The 19,942-nt window shown below is 47.0% G+C and overlaps 1 protein-coding gene across 1 annotated transcript in view; it reads left to right on the top strand.

Moving 5' to 3' along the window:
• LOC134969515 (copine-7-like) overlaps positions 1–19,942 on the top strand; it is a 600,833-nt gene that overhangs the window by 216,321 nt on the left and 364,570 nt on the right. The window lies entirely within an intron of this gene.

Below are 19,942 nucleotides of genomic sequence, written 5' to 3'. Positions count from 1 at the left end.
CCTATCCCTCCTACCATAACCCCTAACCCAATCCCTAACCCTAATACCCTATCCCTCCTACCATAACCCCTAACCCAATCCCTAACCCTAATACCCTATCCCTCATACCATATCTCCTAATACCCAATCCCTAACCCTAATACCCTATCCCTCATACCATAACCCTAATACCCAATCCCTAACCCTAATACCCTGTCCCTCAAACCATAACCCTAATACCCAATCCCTAACCCTAATACCCTATCCCTCCTACCATAACCCCTAACCCAATCCCTAACCCTAATACCCTATCCCTCATACCATAACCCCTAACCCAATCCCTAACCCTAATACCCTATCCCTCATACCATATCTCCTAATACCCAATCCCTAACCCTAATACCCTATCTCTCCTACCATAACCCCTAACCCAATCCCTAACCCTAATACCCTATCCCTCCTACCATAACCCCTAACCCAATCCCTAACCCTAATACCCTATCCCTCCTACCATAACCCCTAACTCAATCCCTAACCCTAATACCCTATCCCTCATACCATATCTCCTAATACCCAATCCCTAACCCTAATACCCAAATGGGCAGACTGGATGGTCACGTGGTTCTTATCTGCCATCACATCTATGTTTCTGTATGTTTTACTATGTGTTTTTTGTTTTTTTTAATCATTTTTTATTATAGAACTGTAAATACAGTAGCCAGAAATCAAGTGAATACAATACATAACATATAATCAAGCAGGAGAGTGAATTGAGAAAGCAGAAACATTAAGAATTAGGTGGTTACACATATACAAATGAAGTGGCAAAACAGTACAGCATGTAAACGTTGTATGTCGCTCACATAGAATCAGAAAGTAGGGGGTCCTAATTGCAAGGTCTCCAAATTATACCATGACGTTAACTTTATCGCAGATCGGAGGGTATCCTTCCTAGGCGGGAGTAGAGTATATATATATATATATATATATATATATATATATATATAAAAGGCAACCATATACTAAAAAATGTCTCTGCTTTATTATCTTTATTGATAGATGTTTCTAACCAGTCCATGTGAAACAAGTGTTCTATTCTAGGCATAAGTAAAGTCAGAGACAAAGGCCCTCATTCTGAGTTGATTGCATGCTGCCACTTTTTGCAGCCCGTGCAATCAACTAGACGCTGCCTATGGGGGAGTGTATTTTTGCATAGCAAGGCTGCGATCGCTTGTGCAGCCCTGCTATGCAAAACAAGTTTTGTGCAGAACTAGACTAGGGTAAGACTTACTTACCCTGTGCGATCACTTCAGCATAGCAGGACACCTCAACACGCCTGCGTTTGGGTCTCCACGCCCCGAAAACTTTGAGTTGACGCCCAAATCCGCCTTCCTCCTGTCAATCTTCTTGCGGTCGCCCAGATCCGCCTTCCTCCTGTCAATCTTCTGCCTGCGCAATGTGGCCGTCACGCATGCACAGTTCCGACCCGATCGCACGGCTGCGAAGAAGCACAGCGTGCGATCGGGTCGGAATGATCCCCAAAGTGCCAGAGGAAACCCATTGTGACAAAATTGTTTTCTTAGCTGCTGCTGCAATTTTTGCTTACAACAGTTTCTCTTATGTCCTAGAGTATACTGGGGTCCACATTAGTACCATGGGGCATAGGTAGGTCCACTAGGAGCCATGGGCACTTTAAGAAAACCAATAGTGTGGCCTGCTCCTCCCTCTATACCCCTCCTACCAGACTCAGTTTAGAAAATGTGCCTGGAGGAGCCGGTCACGCTTTGGAGAGCTCCTGAAGAGTTTTCTACATTTATATTCAAAGTTTGTTATATTCAGTCAGGGCTCTTTAGGCAACAGCCTGACTGCTTCGTGGGACTTAGGGAAGAGAACGTCTCAACTTCCTTAGAGTTAATGGTCCTGTTTCTCTGCTGACAGAACACTGAGATCCTGAGGGAGCCATTCGCAATCCACACCATGGTGCAGCGTACCCTCCCGCAGCACGCCGCCACCCCCTAACAGAGCCTGAAGACAGAAGAGTGGTGAGTACGGCGACGGCGTCCCGGTTAGCGGGTCACCGGCAGAATTGGCTGCATTAGGGTAGGACCTCAGCTCTGATACAGACTGCGCTCTGGGGAGTCTCACACATGCTGTGGCGGGGCACGCAGTGAGGGGCACGCTGGGCCTCCTATTGTACTCACACTGGCACATCCTAACGGGTTCAGTCTCCTAGTTGGGCACAATTATAACTCAGGGCCAGTATAAAAATGCGGGAAGCCGCGAGCCATTACAGGGGGCGGGCTTCACTCAGAGCAGATCACACAGTTCTCCAGTGCCATTTTCCCCTGCAGCTCGATCAGGCAGCACTCACAGGGAAGCACAGCTCCTCCTCAAGGACTCCAGTCTACTCAGCGGTGCCAGGGGGTCTTAGTGCGGGAGGGGGTGGGGAGCAGTGTTGGGACTGTAAGCATTTCTTAGGTGCTTTATTCTTGCGACCCAGCTTAATTTTACTGTTGCTATAGGGGCGCTGTGTGGCTGGCTCTGGCTTCTGTGTCTCTCTGAGGACCCTGCCTACATATACTGTGCTTTCACCCAGGGTTTGTGTATGTGTGTGTGTGTGTGTGTGTGTGTGTGTGTGTGTGTGTTCCCTATCCAATCATGTCCAGGGACTGTGTGTCTTGTAAAAGTAATTTTGCTTTCTAACAAATATTTAAATTGCCAGCTCTAATATATACTGTGGACGCCGGCGCATCTTATTACCATGTGCTATAAATGTGCGCTATACATCGCAAAACACTACATCCCATAAGAGAAAACAATACACCCACACATTATCTGAGTTCCAAATCTCATTGATGTATATATTTGTTATTAAAAGGATATGTATTCAATATATCACAATGTACAGTATATATATATATATATATATATATATATTTACATGGTTACAATTTACACAGTAAGCAGTTATTACAAACTAATTCAAATACATACATGGCCAGCGATACAATTAAAATATTTTGCTCAAATAAAGTCTCCACTCCATATCACTCTCCCTCTCAGTAAAATCATGCAGCCACTGGACAGACATCATCTCCACCATCATCTGGGACAAAGAACAGAGAGCTCTTGTGTGTCTGCAATCAGCTATATACTATGTATTTTGGGGGAGTGCACACATCTCTTGTTACTAGTCTAGGGGAGGGAACTTTCTCATTCATGATGAGTCACTGGTCAGTTCATATGCAAGCCACCTCCAGCCTTGATGGTGTAATTACAGGAGATAGCCTCTGGTCAGGCATGCTTTCTTCCAGGAAATCCATTGTTCTAATAAGAGTGACTTTAGCTTTCATACATTTAATCATATCTACTAATGGCAGTGTGCTACAACTTAATAACAGGCATCAAATTAATCTACACATTAATATGGTTACTGTGACACCAAGCACGACATGTCCATCTTGCTCCGTTTCAATAATACACATACATGACGTTACTCCATTATATAATTTAAAACATTATGATTTCTGGTGCTTGATATGTTCAAATTATGTGCTGTATGAAATATGTGTTGAATATATCTTTGTGGCATGTCTGTGTAAATGCATATGTTACCATATATTGCGGTGCGCGCTGTGAGTATTTGCAAGTATAGCGACTCATAATGTGTGGAGTCTGTATGTTCTCTCTATGTAATATTTTTGACTTCGACATTCCACCCTTTGGCAGTAAACAATAACTGCCATAAATTATTAACATAAGAAAAATATTTCAGACAATAATCGGTGACCTAGACACACATATGTATTCATTTTGCAAATCAGACACTTGACTATTTGGGGAAGACAGGGAGGAGGACGAGACATCCTCTATATGCACTCGGCGGTCACGGGACCACTGGTTGGGTGTGGGACAACATTCAACCTATAGAGTATGCTGGAACAGTGCTTTGGCCTATAATGTCTGATTTGGACTAACATTTCACACATACATGTACCTACGTCTTTGTACACTGATGTTCGGATTCGATTGAGGTTCTGCTGGTTAGAGGGAGAAAACACAAACAAATTGTGAAAGTGACATATAAAATTTTCATGGTATACATTCCTATCATTCCCTAAACATTGTTTCCATTTCTGGAACATTTGCTAGGTCTGTTTCATCATTGAACAAGGGTTATAAGTAGTGTCCTTCCTGGATAACATAAACCTTCGAAGTTCGGGGAGAGCCACTCATAAACCTTTCTTCCACATATATTAATGAGCTCTTTATCTGCTTTGTGTGAATAGCCATTGTCTGATTGTTCCTGATTACCTCCCAATTTCCTGAAATTGGTGAGATTTAAACATACCAAGGATTTATCTATGGTACTGGTGGATCTTAAGGCTAGGGGGTCTAGTTATATTATATTCTTTGTCCACTGGTCCCCTCCCCCTTCCATGTAATTCAAGTACCTCAGCTAACTCTAAAAAAAAATCTGGCACTAATCCTGCATCTTTTCGTCTTAGAGGTACCTGTGAGCACATCCAACATTCCGTTTGGTTTAAGACCTTACCAACTAGTGAGTGGTACTCACTCAAGGGATGTCTGTCACCTTATTGCTAGACTGACATCTCTGGATGCTCTCATCTTCAAATATGGGGTCACAATAACTACAAAATACAGTATTCCTCAGACAATAGCCTATCACGTTACCTCCGAACTCCGTAACTACTAGACCTTTGATTTTTCTCTGGCTTTAACAAACTGATCGGCTAATCCTGGGATCCTTTAAGGAAATCACTCCTTCCTCCAGAACCAGTTTCAGTCCCACACTCGACTCCTCATGAAAAACCTCGCAAAAATAGAATGTCCTGAAAAAAATGTTTGTCAGCAGGAAACAGAGAAAAGAAAAATAGAACAAAACAAATCTTGTCCATAGCAAATAAATTACAACGACTGGTCCTTCTGTAATCCTTTAGCACGCTCTGGTAGTGTTCAACAGTGCCGCCTCTCAGTCTTCACGGAACAGACTCTCTGGTGATACTTTTGCGATGTCACTCCATTTATGAGTTCCTTCCGGACTACCGACTTTCCTGCACTGGGAATCGTGGACCCAAGTCTCTCGGCTACTTTCACTGGGATCGTGCTGTCAACAAAACTTGGTACGGTCCTTCCCACCTGTCTGTTAGGCAACCTGAGTGTAAGAACAATCACACAGTCTCTTGGTTCACAATCAAGACAGTTAGTATTTGGCATACCAGGAATCAAGTTTCAAGTTCTTTCTCATACGTCCTAGAGGATGCTGGGGACTCCAAAAGGACCATGGGGTATAGACGGATCCGCAGGAGCCTGGGCACACTATAAAGACTTAAACTGGGTGTAACTGGCTCCTCCCTCTATGCCCCTCCTCCAGACCTCAGTTAGACTTTGTGCCCAGGAGTGATGGGTCACACACTAGGGGAGCTCTCCTGAGTTTCTCTGAAAGACTTTATGTAAGGTTTTTTATTTTCAGGCAGACCTGCTGGCTACAGGCTCCCTGCAGCGTGGAAGTGAGGGGAGAGAAGCAGAACCTACTTCTGTGAGTTTCAAGGCTCTGCTTCTCGGCTACTGGACACCATTAGCTCCAGAGGGTTCGATCACTTGGTGCGCCTAGCTGCTTGTTCCCGGAGCCACGCCGTCGCCCCCCTCACAGAAGCCAGAAGAAAGAAGTCGGGTGAGTATTGGAAGAAAAGAAGACTTCAGACGGCAGAAGACTTCAGTAACGGAGGTACAGTGGAAGTGCTGCGCTCCATGCTCCCACACACCAACGCACTCACAGGGTGCAGGGCGCTGGGGGGGAGCGCCCTGGGCAGCAGGTTACTAGTCTTCTTAATGTGCAAAATCGTTACCCCCGCCAGCATATTTTAACGATTTCCCCGCCACCGCTTATACGGGTGCAGGGCGCGCGCGGGGGGGGGGGGGAGCGCCCTGGGCACCGAGTTAGTTTATGCTCCGTTTTACTACTCGCGCTGCCGGGGACTCCGTATGCAGACCCCCGCAGGCGTGTTATAGCGCACTACGCGCCATTCTTCCCCGTCGGCCGCCATGGGTGCAGGGCGCCGGGGAGTGGGTGGCGCCCTGGGCAGCATAGATATGTGGAGCTTAGAGCTCCCGGGCACCGCACACGATGACCCGCCATGAGAGCGGCGGGTGCGCAACGCGCCGGGGCTCCCACATGCCGATCGGTTGCCTGGGGCGCAGGGGGGCGCCCTGAGCAGCATTGATCTGGGTAAATATAGTGTTTTAACCTATATTGATGCTCGTCCTGATTGTGTTCTTTTTAGAAATACAGGGGGGCTATAGCGCGCCGAGGGGGGCGGAGCTTAGCCTCACACCGGAGTCAGCACCATTTTCCCTGATGTCCCCACCAAGCACAAACAAAGTGGGGGACATAGTGTTTGGGTGTTATGTTGCCCCTCTCAGATGTAAAATCTCCCTGTGTTTAAGGTCCCTCGGCTCAATATAGGGTTCTATATATATTTATATTCGAGCGGGCTTAAAGCGCGCCGGGAAGGGGCGGAGCTTAGCCCTCACAGAGGGGTCATCGCCATTTTCCTAAGTCCCCCACCGGAACTTGCTGTGTACTAAGAAGGAAGGGGGGCACAGTGTTTTAATGCTATATGGGTGTCATATAGCATTAGGATTGATAATGGACGTAGAATCCTTGTAATACATAAATGCACTGTTTCCCTGTTTGATTTCCCACTATCGGTTAGTCGACATGTCGACAGGTGTGAGGGCTTTGTCACAAGCTGCTGTGGGAATAACTGTCGGCTTCGCCGGCGCATGGCGGTACTTGATTCGGGAAATTAAGTATTAGAAAATTGGCATTTAAAACAGTGAACACGCTAAGGGAGACACAGTTGTTGGTGGATGCCCGGCCGGCATCAACGGTAACCTCAGGGGTAAAAAACGTTAATAGGCTGTTCTGCCCTTTTATTTCTAGATATATGTGGGGGGAGTGTTATCGAAATTGTATTCGTTGCTTCCCTCAGACCCTTCGGGGTTTCCAAGGTTACTATTACTTTTACCCGATTACTGTTCCTGGCTGTCGACATTTACTTAGTTTCTGTCGACTGTAACGTTCCTAGTAGATCCACTTCGGGGGCATGTCAGTACATGGTCGTACACATTCACAACACATTACTGTCTATAGGGACCTGATAGGTCTGGACAATCCACTTGCGTATACGTTATATCTATGGGGGTCATTCCGAGTTGTTCGCTCGTTATTTTTTTCTCGCAACGGAGCGATTAGTCGCTAATGCGCATGCGCAATGTCCGCACTGCGACTGCGCCAAGTAAATTTGCTATGCAGTTAGGTTTTTTACTAACGGCATTACAAGGTTTTTTCTTCGTTCTGGTGATCGTAATGTGATTGACAGGAAGTGGGTGTTTCTGGGCGGAAACTGGCCGTTTTATGGGTGTGTTGCGAAAAAACGCTACCGTTTCTGGGAAAAACGCGGGAGTGGCTGGAGAAACGGAGGAGTGTCTGGGCGAACGCTGGGTGTGTTTGTGACGTCAAACCAGGAACGACAAGCACTGAACTGATCGCAGATGCCGAGTAAGTCTGGAGCTACTCAGAAACTGCTAAGAAGTGTCTATTCGCAATTCTGCTAATCTTTCGTTCGCAATTTTGATAAGCTAAGATTCACTCCCAGTAGGCGGCGGCTTAGCGTGTGCAAAGCTGCTAAAAGCAGCTTGCGAGCGAACAACTCGGAATGACCCCCCATATGTATATATATATGTAGATATAGGTTTATATATGCAGGGTTAGGATATATGTGTTTTATTGTGTGTTATATGAGGTATATCCAGGAATGCTGAAATAATGCTATTCTTATCATGTGCTGGTTACTCTGTTGATTAAGCTCTAGATTGGCCGTGAAGTGTTGGATTGGACCCTCTCAAGGAGTCAGAATATTATTCTCTTCACAACGCGGAGAGTAAATCACGACAGTCTACTCCTGGTTGACGCAGAGCCCGGTCGCAAAGGATCATACACAGGCAGCTAAGTGAAATTTTATTTCTATACTTTGACCTTATTTGCACTGTATGCACTTGAGGGAGTGTGGTGTTCGGGTAGACATCCGACAAAATTACCCTACCCAGAGTGGGTAGGCGTGCCTATGTTTATTCTACTGTATAACGTTACAGCAGGCTGCCACGTGACAGCAGGAGGTGTGACCGGAAAAATGCGGAGGATGTCTCCGGGAGAGGCTGGTGGCAGGTATACAGCTGTTTGGTGTGGCCTATGGCCAGTCAATCTCGGCGGATACCACTGGTAAGTCTATCTTCGTGAGTTAGCCTCCTTCGCAACGGTTGGTGATGCATTCTTTTGTGGGATGCAGTCGTTTTCACCGGTTCGATGACGCTCTTTTTTCCTTTTCTGTGCAGACAATGGAAGGTGAAAAGGTAAGAGTTCTGCAGCCTTGTTAGGTTAGCAGAAGTGGATGTCGTTTTCTGTTTCCACTACATCCATCACTTGTCGCTGAGTCTATCTGGCTGGTCTCCACTCCGGTGACCACTGATCTACTAATTTTCAGTTAGTCCGGAAATAGACTAGGACCTGTGAGTTATTTATAGAAGCCAAAGGGGAACACTCTGACTTACAGTGGTTTCCCCTTACTGTTTTTCTAATAAATCTTGCCTTTCCCCTCTGGAAGGGGAGGTAGTGCGCGACGCCATACGGAGGTGCGTCAGGTTAAGGACATTGTCTTGTTGTCCCTGTATACGGGTGCAAATCGTTGTTTCTCCCTGACTGTTCTTCGGCACAGGGATTGGCTGTTGTTCCCAACGACGCAGAGGTCAAAAGTGGGTTTCAGAGTAGATACTGACCGATTAAGTTTCGGTGTTTTTCCTGTGGAAAGAGGTCTGAGGATCCAGGGTTGGATCGGTTTTGAGATGACACCTCATCAATATGTTCCGTTAATAAGACAGATGGGTGCGGCCTAGGTGAGCAGGTCTAATACCAGAGCGGTTTTTATGGGACCAGTTGAAATGCGGTTCGGGTCTCACCGGCGCATGAACCGGATTATAATCCAAACGGCCAGGACAGCACTCCTGTGGTGTCTGATCGGTTCTTTTCTTCTAGAGAAATGAAGGTTAGGGATTCAGGTTTAGATCCTGGTGTCCGTGCGTACAGATCTCTGCAGCTGGGGAGCACTCCATGGCAGGGGACGTATTTCCAGAGGATAAGGTCAAGTTGGGAAACTTGTCTGCTGTAAGCTTTCTTGAATTAAGAACGATTTTAGACGAACGTATTCTTCGTATTCTGCCCGTGTTAGTTCTGCCAGACGACTTGTCAGCAGTGGCGTAAGTAAGCCGCTATGGTGGAACAAGGAGCGAAGCGGCAATGGCGGAGGATGCACAGTTTACAGTTAAGTGGGAAGTCTGGTAAACGCTATATTAGCAGTCTTCGTTCTGGAGGTAAACGACGGAGAAATAGATTCCCTCTGCGGGCACGATATCCAGCAGGGAAATTTCGGTCATCATCGAGAAGCTTTCCCAGACGTGACAAGTCCTTGAGGAGTGTCACAATTGGTCAGCTTGGCGTCTCTTTTCAACGAGGGGCCTCAAGGAGATTGGTCCAGGTCAAAGGACATTCAAGATATAACAGTGGACATCCTCGTGACACCGGGGGTGTTTTTAGTCGGTCTATGTGGCCTCTCCACTTTCACTTTTCTTACAGTGGTAAGCGTAAGATGATCAAAGGTTCCGGTGATTCTCTTGAATCCGGTCTAGCCAGCGAAGGTTGGCTATCCAGTTTTTCATGGTTTACTCATAGAAGATTACTGCCTTCTTCCTCTACGTGAGGTAATGTTAAACAAGATCAGTGCGTGTATCCGGGATTACCGCGGCTGCGTCTGACGGCGCGGCGGTTGAATGCCATATCCTAAGCCGAATGTGTGTTCCCAGGGAAGTTGTTGCCTCAATTCTTCAGGCTAGGAAAGATCTGACGGCAAAGCGTTACTACCGTAGTTGGAGTAATTATGTGTCTCGGTGTGTATCCAGGAAGGCTCCTATGGAGAACTTTCAGCTAGGTAGTACTTATCCGTACGTTACAAGCCAGTGGAGGCAAGCCTAATAAGTTTCTTTACAAAATTTCTCTCTTGGAACGTGGTCAGACTATTGGCTTAGACGTCCGCAAGGCGGGTGTCGGAAGTGGTGTTTTTGTCTCACAAAAGCCTTGTTTGATATTTCAGGTGGATGGAGAGGAATTGAGTACTCGGTTGGTAGTTCTACCAAGAGTGGTTTCTGGGTTTCGCTGAAATCGGCCTCTTTTGTTCCTGGTGGCTATTTAGGCTTTCGCTGATTCGAATTCCCTAGGTCTGGCCGGGGATTTGAGCATGTAGGTAGTCAATTTAGCTCAGTTTGGAGAAACAGAGGCTCTGTTTGTCTGGTATCTTCCCAGCATGGTTTGGGAGACTGCATTATGCAGTCTGTTACGCGCTGAATCTGTGAGGTTTGGCATGTTCGTTCTACAGCTGAATTGCCGTCACCAAAGTCGGTGGAGGTCCATTCTTTTGGGAAGATGGGTTTTTCTTGGGCGGATGCCCGAGGAGTATCAGCGGCTCAACTTTGCCGAGCGTTTTCTTGGTCGGGATCAAACTCTTTTGCTATGCTCTACAAGTTTGATACCCTGATTTCTGGGGACCTTATGGTTGCTCATTCGGTGCTGCAGAGTCCGCACTCTCCTGCCCGTTTTAGAGCTTTGGTATACACCCCATGGTCCTTTTGGAGTCCCCAACATCTTCTAGGACGTATGAGAAAATAGGATTTTGGTACCTACCGGTAAATCCTTTTCTCTTAGTCCGTAGAGGATGCTGGGCGTCCGTCCCAGTGCGTACTGTGTCTGCAGTTATTGTTTTTGGTTGCACCTTTGGGGTGTGTCTTCTCGGTCTGGCGGTTGCTACCGTTGTTCATGACATGGCGTGCGGGGTCTTATTTTTGCTTATGTGGACACAATGGTTGTGTTACATATTCTCTCAGCATGTGGCTGTGTTTTGTTCATACCGTTGGCTGATATTCTACTGAATGCCACGTCTACGGTGTGTTTGAGGTGTGAGCTGGTTTAACACTCACCGGGTTATAACAATAAATTATTTCCTCGAAATTGTCCATCTCTCCTGGGCACAGTTTTCTAACTGAGGTCTGGAGGAGGGGCATAGAGGGAGGAGCCAGTTCACACCCAGTTTAAGTCTTTATAGTGTGCCCAGGCTCCTGCGGATCCGTCTATACCCCATGGTCCTTTTGGAGTCCCCAGCATCCTCTACGGACTAAGAGAAAAGGATTTACCGGTAGGTACCAAAATCCTATTTTTGTCAAGTTCTCAAATGCTGGCTCATCTCGATAAGGTACTGTACTGTCACCTCATTGGTGTATTTCTGATTATTGTGCGGATCAATCATGACATGAGGTTGTCTTCCAAAAAAACAAAAAGACACAAAACCCAAAAATTTCGAAGACGGTGATTCGTTAAGTGAAGATCTGGGAGTGGTTCCGATGCTACATAATACTAGTGGCAGTGTCTATGACCACAATAGTCCAGTATCACTTTGCTCCTACTCCTAGGTGTACCATTATCCACGCACAAATTTCTGCGCAATTTTTCTTTGCGGTAAACACAGCAGCATCCGTGGCGGCAGGAAATGCCTCTACCCAGTTTGAGAAAACATCAGTGCACACCAATACATAACAATAATTCCTAAAGGGTGTTAACTGTACGAAGTCGATTTGTATTACCTGAAAAGGTCCGTCTGCAGGAGGGATATGGGATGGCTCTGTTGGTATTGCCTTACCAATATTCTTCCTCAAGCAAGTAAGACATGTCATTGCTTTCTTACCTGCATGAGAAGAGAAACCCGGTGCACTCCAGTAGGCTCTTACCAGCTTGCACATACCTTCTTTACCTAGATGAGTCAGACCGTGTGCCGCCTCAGCTAGGCTTGGGAGATATGCTCTGGGGGCCACTGGCTTACCGTGTCCATCTGTCCAAAGTCCTGAGGACTCCTGACTATATCCCTTCGCCTTCCAGACCTCCTTTTCCTGTAGGGAACACAAATTTGTATCTTAATTTAACTGTTGTGTGTTTCCAATGTAGAGTACCATGAGCATAACTCAAAAAAAAGAAAATAAAATAAAAACATCTCTACGGTAGAGAAAGAGGAGGAAAATATCAGGTCTGCGTTCACCAACTGGCATATCAGTGTCTATACAAAATTTCCCTTCACCAGTATTCTCATCCTTCCTACTAGTAGTCTCATCCTTCCTCCACCCTTTGTGCATGATAAGGCACACTGCAGTAATACTGGTGTTATCGTGCTGGTGAGATATACTGGGTTCGGGCAGAACTCTGAAGGACCAATTAGGCATGTAGTGTTTGAACTGTAATCAGGTCCATGTATTGTACCACCCTGTGTGAATGCAAAAGATGAAGAGGAAACTGTGGAGAAACAGAATAGAGGTTGGTGACAGATGAGTTTGTAGAGGGGGAGAAGATTTTATTAAAATGACAACTGGATTGAGCACTACGGGGAATTGATTCTCAACTATCTTGTTTATCCCCCTTCGATCCTGCACTAGCCTGTAACCCAGGGGTGGGGAACCTTTTTTCTACCGAGGGCCATTTGGATATTTATAAAATCCTTCGGGGGCCATACAAGTCTGCCCCCGCGCGCACCCAAAAAATGGGTGTGGCCAGTTAAAATGGGACGTGATACACATATGCCCCCAATAGTGCAGTGCCAGATCCACAATTGCCCCCGATAGTGCAGTGCCAGATCCACAATTGCCCCCACAGTGCCAGGTATACAAATGCCCCCACAGTGCCAGGTATACAAATGCCCCCACAGTGCCAGGTATACAAATGCCCCCACAGTGCCAGGTATACAGATGCCTCCACAGTGCCAGGTATACAAATGCCCCCACAGTGCCAGGTATACAAATACCCCACAGTGCCAGGTATACAGATGTCCACACAGTGCCAGGTATACAGATGCCTCCACAGTGCCAGGTATACAAATGCCTCCACAGTGCCAGGTATACAGATGCCTCCACAGTGCCAGGTATACAAATGCCCCCACAGTGCCAGGTATACAAAAGCCCCCACAGTGCCAGGTATACAAATGCCCCCACAGTGCCAGGTATACAGATGCCTCCACAGTGCCAGGTATACAAATGCCCCCACAGTGCCAGGTATACAAATGCCCCCACAGTGCCAGGTATACAGATGTCCACACAGTGCCAGGTATACAGATGCCCCCACAGTGCCAGGTATACAAATGCCCCTCACAGTGCCAGGTATACAAATGCCCCTCACAGTGCCAGGTATACAGATGTCCCCACAGTGCAAGGTATACAGATGCCCCCCACAGTGCCAGGTATACAGATGTCCCCACAGTGCCAGGTATACAGATGCCCCCACAGTGCCAGGTATACAGATGCCCCTCACAGTGCCAGGTATACAGATGCCCCCACAGTGCCAGGTATACAGATGCCCCCACAGTGCCAGGTATACAGATGCCCCCACAGTGCCAGGTATACAGATGCCCCTCACAGTGCCAGGTATACAGATGCCGCCCCACAGTGCCAGGTATACAGATGCCCCCCCGTCCCGCTTACCGCTCCTTTCGGCGGGGACACGGAGGAGAGCGCGGCTATGTTGGGCGGCGGCGTGTAAGACTTGAAACCAGCAGCCGGTTCGAGAGCCAATCAGAGCTCGCGGACCGGCAGCCGTGGCTCCTGATTGGCTGCCGGTTCGCGAGCTCTGATTGGCTCACGAACCGGTGGCTGGTTTCAAGTCCTACACGCCGCCGCCCGACAATAGCCGCTCTCTCCTCCGTGTGGTGACAGCTGAGACACGCTGCCACCGCACTGTACGGTGGCGTGTCTCACTGAGAGGAGCGGGTGGGCCGGACCAAACGGCTTCGCGGGCCTTATACGGCCCGCAGGCCGGAGGTTCCCCACCCCTGCTGTAACCCCTCCCCTCACTCTTTTTCACAGGGAAGATGGGACTATTGGCTGTGCTGGACGTCCTGACGAGGATGCCCTGCTGTAGCAACCGCTCTATGACGGGGTACACTCCTAATTCTACCTCTGGCTTTAGAGGATACTGAGGGATTTTTGGAGCTATCCTGCCACCTTTCATTTGTACCACTACTGGGGCTACATTCGCCATCAATCCAGTGTCCTGTCCATCTTTGGTCCAAAGGGAACCCGGTATTTGTGAGATCATTTCCTCTACCTGCGATGGACACGTGTCTATAACAGTAGAATGCGACATTAGCCTTTGAGGGGTGTCTAGTATATCTTGTACTTCTTGAGCATGGTTCTCAGGTATATCCAAGAAGACACCCTCAGGAGTACAATATATGACACACCACATTTTACACAATAAGTCTCTGCCGAGTAGATTAGTCGGAGTCGATGCAGCCAGCAGAAAGGAATGTTTTGTCTGCAAGGGCCCTACTGTAATCTCTGCAGGTCTACTCAAAGGGTATTGTTGCACCGTTCCTGTTACTCCCATTGCCGAATTAGTGTTTACCAGTGATCAGTGATCTTATCCAGACGAAGAATTTTCTATTACTGTAAAAGACAAAAGAATATATAATAATTTAACAAGTTTCTAGGTCATGCGAAGTATTCATTCAATCCTTCTCATCCCGTATTAAGGGTCTGTACATGGTCCAACAAACATTTCCGAGCTCCTCTTGACTAGGGGCATTGCTAGGAATGAATACTTCTTATATGGTAACTGAAAGAAATACCTGGGGGTTACCCTGTCTCTGTCCGCTTTCCTACTGGCAAATACTAATGTGCGGACAGGTTTTTCTCCATTTCTGACGTTACTTTCTTGATTTTTATTTTATTTTTGGGTTTTACTATATGGGGTATATGCAATTAGCGGCGAATCGCGACAAATTATCGCCGTTTTTTAATTCGACACAATTCGACCGTCCAATTTCGGCAAGTGGTTGCCGAAATTCACCATATTCAATGGAAAATGGATTCGACAGTCCCTCGGGCGAAAAACGTCCGATTTGCCGGATTTTGCAGCGATTTTAAAAAACGGGGAAAAACCCGAAAAAAAAATGGCGTGGGGTCCCCCCTCCAAAGCATAACCAGCCTCGGGCTCTTCGAGCTGGTCCTGGTTCTAAAAATCCGGGGAAAAATTGGACAGGGGATCCCCCGTATTTTTAAAACCAGCACCGGGCTCTGCGCCTGGTGCTGGTGCAAAAAATACGGGGGACAAAAAGAGTAGTGGTCCCCCGTATTTTTTACACCAGCATCGGGCTCCACTAGCTGGACAGATAATGCCACAGCCGGTGGTCACTTTTATACAGTGCCTTGCGGCCGTGGCATTAAATATCCAACTAGTCACCCCTGGCCGGGGTACCCTGGGGGAGTGGGGACCCCTTCAGACAAGGGGTCCCCCCCCCCAGCCACCCAAGGGCCAGGGGTGAAGCCCGAGGCTGTCCCCCCCCCCATCCAAGGGCTGCGGATGGGGGGCTGATAGCCTTGTCAAAATTGAAAGAATATTGTTTTTTCCAGTAGTACTACTAATCCCAGCAAGCCTCCCCCGCAAGCTGGTACTTGGAGAACCACAAGTACCAGCATGCGGGAGAAAAACGGGCCCGCTGGTACCTGTAGTACTACTGGGAAAAAAAATACCCAAATAAAAACAGGAGACACACACCGTGACAAGTACAACTTTATTACACACTGCCGACACACATACTTACCTATGTTGACACGCCGACTGCCACGTCTCGACTCCGACGATCCGGGGTACCTATGTAAAAAAAAACACTCACCTGATCCAGTGTCCAGAGATAATCCACGTCCAGAGATAATCCACGTACTTGGCAAAAAAAAAACACGAATACCCGACCACCGGACTGAAAGGGGTCCCATGTTGACACATGAGACCCCTTTCCACGAATGCCGGGACCCCACGTGACTGCTGTCACTGAGGTCCCTTCAGCCAATCAGGAAGTGCCACGTCGTAGCGCTCACCTGATTGGCTGTGTGCGTCTGAGCTCAGACAGCGCATCGCAAAGCCTCTCCATTACTTTCAATGGTGGGAACTTTGCCGTCAGCGGCGGGGTTACCCGCGGTCAGCCGCTGACCGCGGGTGACCCAACCACTAACCGCAAAGTTCCCACCATTGAATATAATGGAGAGGCTTTGCGATGCGCTGTCTGAGCTCAGACGCACACAGAGCCAATCAGCAGAGTGCAAGGACGTTGCACTCGCTGATTGGCTGAAGAGACACTTCAGTGACAGCTGTCACGGGGGTGTCTGCATTCGGGGAAAGGGGTCTCATGTGTCAACATGGGACCCCTTTCAGTCCGCTGGTTGGGTGTTAGTTTTGTTGTTTTGACAAGTACGTGGATTTATCTCTGGACCCTGGATCAGGTGAGTATAATTATCTTTTATTTTCAGGTACCCGTGGATTCTACTTGGAGAAGAGGACCGACTGCTTCGTGTCAACATAGGTAAGTATGTGTGTGTCGGCAGTGTGTAATAAAGTTGTACTTGTCATGGTGTGTGTCTCCTGTTTTTATTTGGGTATTTTTTCCCCAGTAGTACTACAGGTACCAGCAGGCCCGTTTTTCTCCCGCATGCTGGTACTTGTGGTTCTCCAAGTACCAGCTTGCGGGGGAGGCTTGCTGGGACTTGTAGTACTACTGGAAAAAACAATATTCTTTCACTTTTGACAAGGCTATCAGCCCCCCATCCGCAGCCCTTGGATGGGGGGGGACAGCCTCGGGCTTCACCCCTGGCCCTTGGGTGGCTGGGGGGGGACCCCTTGATTGAAGGGGTCCCCACTCCCCCAGGGTACCCCGGCCAGGGGTGACTAGTTGGATATTTAATGCCACGGCCGCAAGGCACTGTATAAAAGTGACCCCCGGCTGTGGCATTATCTGTCCAGCTAGTGGAGCCCGATGCTGGTGTATAAAATACGGGGGACCCCTACTCTTTTTCCCCCCGTATTTTTTGCACCAGCACCAGGCGCAGAGCCCGGTGCTGGTTTTAAAAATACGGGGGATCCCCTGTCAATTTTTCCCCCGCATTTTTAGAGCCAGGACCAGCTCGAAGAGCCCGAGGCTGGTTATGCTTTGGAGGGGGGGACCCCACGCCATTTTTTTTCTGAATTTTACCATTCCATCTAAAAAAATAAATAAATAAAAAATATTATTTAAAAAAATATATAAATAATACTTGTGCCTCCAAAAAAGACAAACCAAGTACCTAATCCCTTCTAATATAAATAGATATGCTATTATCAATAAAAAAAACACAAAAAAAAACATGTTTTAATTTTTTTTTATTAGTTTCACCCACCAAAGTGTGGCGGATTGAAAATGTCGAATTTACTGTCTAAAAGCACTGTTGTCGAATTCCCAAACGTCAATTGAATATACTTTGGTCGAATTGCAGCACTTGTATCATTGCAGAAAAGTCGAATTTGACAAAAGTCGAATTTCAAAAAGTCGAATTTTGAAAGTCAGTTTTTTTGACGGAAAGTACTGAATTGCATTGACGATTTTTTTTTTTTTTTGGCGAAAAAGTCCCGAAATTCGACAATTTCGGGAATTCGACCGCAATTGCATATACCCCATATGTACACGAATGATACCATACTTACCAGTTCCACTGGTCTCAGCCACTTCCCCCGCAGGCTACTGCTCTTTTTACCGGTTGGATAATCCTCAGAGTGCATGAGAAATGGCTGAAACCAGTCAGGTCGCCTTCTCCTCCTAGATAAAACTTCGACATTCATTAGTACATATATAGGTTACATTCATATTTTTCATATTTTTATTATTTTCTATAGTTTGTATGCTGGCCGTAACTGCTTCCACATCTACATATGGCGGTGTACTTGCTTTCTCTTTTTCTTCCTATTTGTTTATTGTTGCTACAAGTTCAAACAGTTCTTATATTTCCGTTCTTGTCTCATTATGACTTTGGTTAGACATACTACCTGCAATACCTTAGGATCAAACTCGCCAACCCCAGGGAATGATGCCCTATCATCATCAGCAGTCATACGTACCCATTCATTGCAATAAGCCTATGCGTGTGGACCATATTTCCCACACATAATAAACCTTGCTGACCCCCTCGGCCGCAATTCTCCAGCCTGAACCCTGCATACTGAACGTCTCTCACTTGAGCAACTGGCTCCCATATTTGTGGTCCTTTTCCCACAAACACCAGAATACTCAATGCAAGCAGACGGTGAAAGTTCACTGAGCGCTCTTCACCCGCTCTCGCCCATGTTGGCCAGTACAATGATACACTGTCGATAATGGATCGCAATGTACTCAACCTAGGGCCCTATCAGACCTTACAGCACCGTAATTTATTTCGGTGGAGGTTCTGTTGGAATCTTTTCCTGAGAGAGGCAGCTAAAAAATTCCTTTTCGGTATCTTTCCACTGGAATTTTTGTAGGGTGATAAAAACAGTTGCCTAATAACTATTGCTCACCCTTTCCAGTGGAAGCCCACCAGGGAGATTTCCTGACGTTATCAAAGAAAAACCCCTTTCTCTTTCCTTTTACACAATCACGTCTGCGTATGCTCTCCACAGCGCATATGATACAATAATATCACTTTGTGCTGTGTAAAACACACGGATGTGCGGTTCAATCGCACAGCCTATAGATACTAGTTATCTATATGCCCTACGATTGCGGGAGTCGAATTCACAAGCTGCGCTCCTCAGCCGGAGCGTAACAAAAAAAATCTATATGTTTGGGATTCACCTTTACTTCAATTCACAATTCCTGATTACGCTTCTGTGCAAGTCTCCTCACGACTTGCGTATTTGTCTCTTTATGTTCACGTAAGGTAGCGAACCTTACGCCACCGGGCCTCTACTATCCCAGTATTCCCACGGGACCCAAATTTCCAGGGTTCAGCTCCACTCACTCCTGCTTTCACTCACTCAGATACACCTTGTTTTTCTTTTCTGTACAGAAAATACCACTCCCTTCGATTGATGGTTTTAACCCAAAGGCAGTACCGTTTAAACAAAGTCTTACACTAATCTGCTTTTGAAATCAGATAGTTATGTGCTATTGTATTAAACGTATACTATCCCGCCTTTAATTGAACAAATCGTGTGGTTTTACTTTGCGCTCACAAACCTACGCAATCTTATGTAACCACGCGACCGTGCGTGCCTTTACGTCACGTGTGCGACCCTGCGCCACGTGCAAGCTCCTGTATTTTGTCCGTACGTGTACAAACGTGCGTTCGCAACTCAATAAACCACACAATCTATAAATGTGAGCAATACTAACTATAATCGCTCACAAACACAACCCACACTTGTTCTGTATAAACTAGTGATGAGCGGGTTCGGTTCCTCGGAATCCGAACCCCCCCGAACTTCAGCCTTTTTACACGGATCCGAGGCAGACTCGGATCTTCCCGCCTTGCTCGGCTAACCCGAGCGCGCCCGAACGTCATCATCCCGCTGTCGGATTCTCGCGAGGCTCGGATTCTATCGCGAGACTCGGATTCTATATAAGGAGCCGCGCGTCGCCGCCATTTTCACACGTGCATTGAGATTCATAGGGAGAGGACGTGGCTGGCGTCCTCTCCATTTAGATTAGAAGAGAGAGAGTGAGAGTGAGACACTTGATTTACTGGAGCTTAGGAGTACTCAGAGAGTGCAGAGTTTACTAGTGACTGACCAGTGACCACCAGTGCAGTTTTATTATATTATTATTTAATATAATCCGTTCTCTGCCTGAAAAAAAACGCTACACAGTGACACAGTAACAGTATACCATATCTGTGCTCAGCCTCAGTGTGCTGCATCATCTATGTATATCTGACTGTGCTGAGTGCTCAGTGCTCACACAGCTTAATTGTGGGGGAGACTGGGGAGCAGTAGCAGGAGTACATATTATTTAACAGTGCA

Source organism: Pseudophryne corroboree, chromosome 11 (assembly GCF_028390025.1).
Source record: "Pseudophryne corroboree isolate aPseCor3 chromosome 11, aPseCor3.hap2, whole genome shotgun sequence".
Lineage (NCBI taxonomy): Eukaryota > Metazoa > Chordata > Amphibia > Anura > Myobatrachidae > Pseudophryne > Pseudophryne corroboree.
This window is presented reverse-complemented; position numbering and strand designations above follow the sequence as displayed.